The 7,729-nt window shown below is 39.5% G+C and overlaps 1 non-coding gene across 1 annotated transcript; it reads left to right on the forward strand.

The window, feature by feature from the left end:
- The first annotated feature begins 5,935 nt into the window (after positions 1 to 5,935).
- On the forward strand, positions 5,936 to 6,042 carry LOC141617666 (small nucleolar RNA R71). The gene has a single exon (XR_012531173.1). It is a non-coding gene; the product is annotated as a small nucleolar RNA R71 (small nucleolar RNA).
- The last annotated feature ends 1,687 nt before the right edge of the window (positions 6,043 to 7,729 follow it).

Below are 7,729 nucleotides of genomic sequence, written 5' to 3' on the forward strand. Positions count from 1 at the left end.
CTTTTCTTTTGATGCATTTTGCAAACTTTCTTTCACTTTTCATTTCATTGAACTCAAATTGATTTCTTTTTGTGCCCATTCCCTTTGATGACAAAAATGTGGTAGAACATGGATGAATGATAGAAGTATGCATGGTTTCAAGGGTCACCTTGGAATAAACGGTAGCCAAGGAGTTATCACACCACAAGGTACTCTTGACTAGGCCTTAAACCATGGGTCAAAGGATACTAGCATGACACATCCTAGGGTGTTTTACAAGCATTCTAACAAGCAAAGTCTTAAGAATAAAGAGCATCTACTAGGGCCTATATACACTTGTCAAGCTTCCCAAATAGACGGTTTCGCAAAATTTTCTAACATGCAACTACATGCCATGATGCTACTAACATATAAACATCCTAATGCATATGCTTCTACCAACTAATATGCCAAATAAACTAAATGCAATCCTAAGTTCACATTGTTTTTACTGCATCAATCAAAATAGAGCCTCATAGTCATTAACATAAAGAGGAAAAAGGAGATTGGAAAGATCATACCATGCGGTCTTCAATATCCTCATGTCTCGGATGTGGCGTAGTCAATCAAAGTGAACAAAGATAAAACAAACACAATATATACAAGATAATATATACAAGGGAAATGAACTTGTTTTTGGTTTTTTCAATTTTTAAATTTTTATGATTTTTGAAATTTTTTCAATTTTTATGGTTTTTGAATAAAAGTTAAGTGTTAGAATTCCCATCCCCACACTAATATGGGCATTGTCCTCAATGGCCAAAATGATGGAAATTATGCAAAGATGATGCATGATTTTCTATACTAAATGCAATTCTACACTAAACTATACTACATGATGCATGGTTTTTGTTATGACGGAGAGGATAATTTAAATTACCTCCCGTTGCGTATGCATTAACTTCCCCAAACCAAGTAAGACACTATTGCTAATGTCAAAGCATGGGGGAGTTCATGCACATGTTATGCTATGCATGAGACTAGATTGTCATTTTGGATTTTACAAAAGTGGGAACAATAAAGAACACCTCAAAGGAACCGAGGTGTGAGTCCTTTGATGTTGCTAGGACTAAACCAACAATGATCAAAATGAAATAAAATACAAAGAGATATAGACAAACCGTGGGAGAGTAGGAATCTCCAAGGCTAGTCTTCCATCATGCTACTATCACCATCACTTCCCTCATGAGAAGTGGTCACATTGCCACTTTCCTTGGCACTTTCTTCTTTGCTTTCCTCATCACCATCTTCCTCATCATTATCTTCACCATCTCTTTCTTCATCTCCACTTGCTTCTTCCTCAATGTTATCATCAAATTCCTCATCATTTCCAACAACCTCATTGCCTTCCACCACGCCCCTAGATGCACCCGGAAATAAGGCTTCTCTATCCGCCCAACTAGGCAAAGGACAAGATGGATTAAGGAGTCCTTGCCTAGCTAGATGTAGGAGGGGAGGATATTGAGCCAAATAAGCATTCTTCCGATCTTCATAAGCTTGCTTGTGCATGGCTTGTATAAGAAGAGTTACATAATCTTTTCCAATTTCAACTCCTTGCGGTTTGAACTCTTCATAATCATAGGGGTAAGGTGGTATAACAATGGAAGAGGAGGGAGTTTCATGATCACCCTTTTGTTGTTGAATGATGTACTCGGCTTCCTTGGATAGGGGAAGTAAATAGTTGGTCCGGTGGACACTAAGACGGCAAATCTTTGCGGGTAGAGTGAATGATCGAGCCTCACTTGTAAGCCACCCATACTTGGTATCAAGGGGATTGTGAGCAACCCACTTAAACTTGTTAATCAAGGTGGACATATCAATAAGATGGCCACCATCCTTAGCCTTGTACTTGCTATCCTTATTGAAATTAGGATCAAAGTGCTTGGCTAGGACCGTGACAAGGCCGCCATTAATAATTACGGTTTGACCCTTCTTCCCACTATCTACATGGAGCCATCTATCAACCAATAGCCTCAAAGAATTGTAAGGCTTGGTGTGAATTCTTCCAATATTCAAAGTTGATTCAAGGAGAATAAAATCGAGTCCCGTGAAATGATTGGTGTCTTTCCTAGCAATTATGGTATTTCCCACAACTTTGTGCCATATTCTTATGCCCGGATGATGGACCAAAAGAGCACGACAAGCTTTAAAATCTTCAAATTTCTTCCCGGAGATTGCCTCCCAAAGAGGCTCGGGATCATACTTCCCATATTGCTTATAGAATTTATGTTCATCGCTAAGACCCAAAATTTTACCCAATTCCGGAAAGGTAATGCGTCTACTAGTGTTAGCTAGACGAAACTCAATATTTTCCCTATTCTCAACTTTTGTCACTTTTAAAGAACTTAAGAATTCCAAGACAAGGGAGGGGTATGTTACTTCCTTCATTTCAAACAATTTCTTTAAACCCATGGCATTGAAAAAGACTCTTGTTTGTTCAAGAACACCCAACTTCTCTAAAGCATCTTGGCATATGAATTTGGTGGATTGAATTTGTTTCATAGCAAACTTGACAAATGTATTTCTATGAGAATCGGAAATGAATGTTACCTCTGGATAATGCAAGAGTTGATTAATTACCGGAGTAGAGGGTGATGCTTCCATAGAAATTTGTTGAGGTGGTTGCACTTCCAAGCTTGGTGTTGATACCACCATTGCCAAAGCTTTCTTCATTTGTAGAGCTTTTTGCCTTTGAGAGAGAGTTGTAGTCTTTGGTGCCTTTGCTTTTGCTTTTGTTGCTCCCTTTGTTCTTGCCATTTGATGAGCTAACCAAGAAAAAGATCAAAAATCTTCAATTTGTAGAATGCCCAAATTGATTTTGAAGGTGAAAGGCTTTGCCTTTATGAGAACAAAAATCAATTCAAAGGTGAAGATTTTGTGCTTGGTTTTGATTGTTAATGAAGATGGAGTGATTGATTTGTTATTTGAAAGATGGTTTGATTTGATTTTGGTGAGTTTTGTTGAGGGTTTTTGTTTTTGAGATGGAAAGGATGAGGGTTTTGATGTTATGGGTAGTGTTTATGAGTGAATGAATGAATGAATGAAGGTGGGGTGGGTATTTAAAGAACTCGACAAAATTAGGACGCAGGGACAATCCGTGCGGATTAGGCGCAATCCGCTCGGATTCTTCAGCTTCAAATTTTCAAAAATCCCGCCTAGAGACGGGCGAATTCTGGGGAATCCGCTCGGATTCTTCTGAGATGAGACGGGCGGATTTCGTGCAGGACGGACGGATTCTTATCCAGAGATTTTTCGTTGTTTTTCTTCAGCTGCAAGACGGGCGGATTGTCCACAAGACGGACGGATTCTGGGAGACGGGCGTCTTTCCGTAAATCCGCTCGGATTCTTCAACAGATCAAGAATTTGCGTTTTCAGCTCAGCCCAAGACGGCGTCTTCTCGGCAGGACGCTCGGATCCTCTGCAGACGGGCGGATTCTTAGTAATCCGCTCGGATTGGTCCTTGTGTACACGGATTCAATTCCATCCGTGCACCAACGCATTCCCTTATCATTCTTTCTTTCTTTCAAATCTTGTGTTCTTCATTGCGGGGCACTACTAAGGCATGAATAGCCTAGGCAATTGCCATCCCCACACTAAGGTAAAGCACTACACATCAATTAAAATCATTAGTCCCTCCCTCACTTCTCTCTTTTCATGACAATTATTTTGATCAAAGTAAATAAAATCCAAAAATGACAAAAATGCAATACAAAAATTAAATGTAAGTTAGGGAGTTAGAAATATTTACAAGTGGTGGTTTAGGGAGGACTCCACCAAACTCTCATTCTTGATGAGATGTCAAGGGGGCATGTTCAAGGTGTTGTTGATGTTGCTCAACACCTCGAAGAAGTAATTAAAAGCTTGTTCATTGTTGTGGTAGAGGTCCTCAATAGACCGTGGCCCTTGTTGTTGATCATGATCGATGGCATGCCCAATGTAGGGATTAAAGATCCCTTCAAATTCGTCGTCCCAAAGACCACAAACTTCATTGAGTTGATCATTGAAAATCTCTTGCTTGGATGGAGACAACTCTCCCAATTTCTTCTCTTGGCCAATGAGGCCATCTTCTTCTTCCTTGGTTGATTTTGATGAGCTTTGCAAGCTCTCCTTTTCACAATTCACTTGCTCTTTGAATGGAGCATCTTCAATTTTCTTCCTCCATTGGAGTTCCGATTTCTTCTTTTCATCTTTTCTGCTATAATGATCAATAATGAAACATGGCTCATGCAAACGAGGAGCTCTCATGGTCTTGTCAAGATTAAAAGTTATGCTTTCATCTCCCACTTCTAGAGTGAGCTCTCCATGTTTCACATCAATCACCGCACCCGCGGTGTGTAGGAAAGGTCTTCCTAAGATGATTGGAATGTTGGAATCTTCCTCCATATCAACAATGACAAAGTCCACCGGGATGAAAAACTTCCCAATTCGCACGGGGACATCTTCCCATATCCCTAATGGTGTCTTCGTCGATCTATCGGCCATTTGAAGAGTGATATTGGTACATTTAAGCTCTCCCATTCCCAACCTTTTACTTACCGAGTACGGCATGACACTCACACTAGCCCCTAGATCACATAAGGCTTTGTTGATCGTTGTGTCGCCAATGGTACACGGTATTGAGAAGCTTCCCGGATCCTTTAATTTTGGAGGTGAACTCCCTTGAAGAATTGCACTACTCACCTTAGTGAAGGCGATAGTCTCAAGTTTCCGGATTGACTTCTTCTTTGTGAGGATATCTTTCATGTACTTTGCATAGGCCGGAACGTGATTGATTAATTCCGTGAAAGGAATTGAGACTTCTAAGTTCTTCACAATTTCCATGAACTTTCCAAGTTGATCATCAAATTTGGGCTTGGCTTGACGACTTGGAAAAGGAAGTCTAATCACAATGGGCTCCTTTTCTTTGGCTTTGTCTTCATTTTTCTTTGAACTTTCTTCTTTTGTTGATTCCCCTTCTTTGGGACCTTGCACCACAACTTTATTCTCACTAGCTCTCACAACTTCATCCTCAACTTGCTTCTTCGGTGCTTCATATCTCGTACCACTTCTCAAGTGAATGGCACTAACCGTTTCATGTCTAGGGGGATTACCTTGAGGTGGTAATTGCCCCTTTTGTCTTTGTGAGTTTGAAGATGCTAGTTGGGTCAATTGTGTTTCCAACATCTTGGTGTGAGCTAGAATGTTGTTGATGGTGGTATCCTTTGCTTGGCTATCCTTTTGCATTTGGGTGAAAAATTCTTGTTGATTTTTTTGCATTTGAATGACCGCTTTTTGGACATCAAAACTTTGGTCATTGTGGTGATTGTATGGATTTTGATTTTGGTAGCCTTGGTTTTGATTGAAAAAGGGTCTTTGATTTTGATTTCTCATGGGTGGTGGAGTGTATGTTGTTTGAGGGTTTTGGACATTTTGGCTCTTGTATGAGAGATTTGGATGGAACTTGGTGTTTTCATTGTAAAAATTTGAATAAGGGGTGCCACTTTTGTAAGCTTGGAAAGCATTGACTTGCTCGGTTGTTCCCCTACATTCACTTGAGTCATGACCCAAGGTTCCACAATTCTCACATATCCCGCTTGGGATTGATGAGGATGCCGTCATGGCATTGACATGATACTTTGATGATTTTGAGTTTTCCTCAAGTCTAGCCATAGCTTGTTCAAACTTCAAGTTGATTGTGTCAATGTGAGCACTAAGTTGAGCACCCAATTGAGTAACGGTGTCCACTTCATACTTTCCTCCTCTAGTAGCCTTGCGAGGCCTACTATATTGTGAATTATGGACCGCCATTTCCTCAATCTTGTTCCATGTTTGATTGTCATCAACTTCGGTGAACATTCCATTTGATCCCATATTGAGAATGTTCCTTGAATCTTCATATAAACCATTCCAAAATTGTTGCACTAAAAACCATTCGCTAAGTCCATGGTGAGGACATGAGCGACAAATACCTTTGAACCGCTCCCAAGCTTCATACAAAGATTCTTCATCCCTTTGCTTAAAACCCGTAATTTGAGCTCTTAGCATATTTGTCTTCTCCGGTGGGTAGAATTTTTTGTAGAAAGCTAGAGCTAGCTTCTTCCAAGAATCTATTCCAAGGGTGGCCTTATCAAGGCCCTTCAACCATTGCTTTGCGGTGCCGATTAACGAAAAAGGAAATAAGACCCATCTTATTTGGTCTTGAGTCACGCCCGTTTGAGAGATAGCTTCACAATAATCACAAAATGTTTCCATATGAGAATGAGGGTCCTCACTAGGCATTCCCCCGAATTGGCTCCTCTCAACTAGTTGGATGAAGGCGGACTTGGCAATAAAGTTTCCGGTAAGATGTTGTGGGGTAGGAGTACCATTTGGTAAATCCTCCTCGGTGGGTATAGAGTGTGACGAGAATTTAGGCATTGTAGGTGGATTTTGTGTGGTATTGTTTAATGGGTTCTCTTCTCCTTCTATTGCGAAAGGATTGACAAACTCACTAGTGGGTTGAACAACTTCACCAACACCTCCCAAATTCCTCCTAACAAGTCTCCTATTATTCGTCAAGGTTCTTTCGATTTCACGGTCAAAAGGTAACAAATCTCTTTGTAACCTTCTAGACATGCAAAATATCAAACAACTAGAAAACAATTAGAACAAACCTTGAGGAGTTTTACTTCCCAAGGTGAAAAAGACACAACTAAAAACAATAAAAGAAATCTTAAATCAATTAAACACCGTCCCCGGCAACGGCGCCATTTTTGATCGAAGCCATTTGGTGTTCACAATTAAGCATATGTGGTCGTTGGTCAATGGTCGATACAAAACACAATTTATACTTCACAAACAACTCTACAATTAGTAAAGAGGCAAGTAAAGGTCGGATCCCAAGGGACGGGTATTGAAATGAAGATTCTATTGTAACTAGCGGTGTCTAGGGGTGTCACAAATTGGGTTGATGTAGAAGGTTACTAAACTAAAATAGCAATGAAAATTAAACTAACAAGGTAAATGAAATAAGGGTGTAAACAATTGATTAAAAGCACTAGGGTGTCATGGGTTCATAGGGGAATCATGGGATATGATCATACAAACATGTTCTCAAATTATAAGCAAGCAATTATTGTTGTGATGGATTGAGTTGGGTTATATCTTACAATCCTAGGAAAGTTTGGGTCCCGGAGCCGAATCTCTTGGATTGTACAACACCTACAAGTCGACTTAATCTTCCCTACTTAACACATGCATGGTCTAACAAGACTCGAGTTGGGTTATGTCTTACAAGTCAAGTTGAAAGGATAGAAGATGATAGTAAATGCAAGGATTCACAGGCTTAGCATTTCATCAAATATAACATGTGCATGTATTAAGATCAAAACAAGCAAGCAAATAAGATATGAAAGCATATTAATTTAAGCATGAATCATTCCCCATGTTGGTTTCCCCTAATCACCCATTAAACCCTAGCTAAGAGACTACTCACTCATTATCATATTGATCATGCTAGAAGGGTTGTCAATCATACTAACATAATGAAACATGATGAATAAATGAAAGTAATTAGCAATAAAAAAAAGGGATTAAGAGATTATACCTACTAATGATTCCAATAATAAAGCAAGAATAATAGAAGTACTTGAATCCTAGATTGAGAGGTTGTCAATCTCCCAATAATAACCCAAATAATCTTCAATTACCCAAAATAAAGTAAGAACAAGAGAGAGATTAAAGAACTAAAACT

This window comes from Silene latifolia, chromosome 1 (genome assembly GCF_048544455.1).
Source record: "Silene latifolia isolate original U9 population chromosome 1, ASM4854445v1, whole genome shotgun sequence".
NCBI lineage: Eukaryota > Viridiplantae > Streptophyta > Magnoliopsida > Caryophyllales > Caryophyllaceae > Silene > Silene latifolia.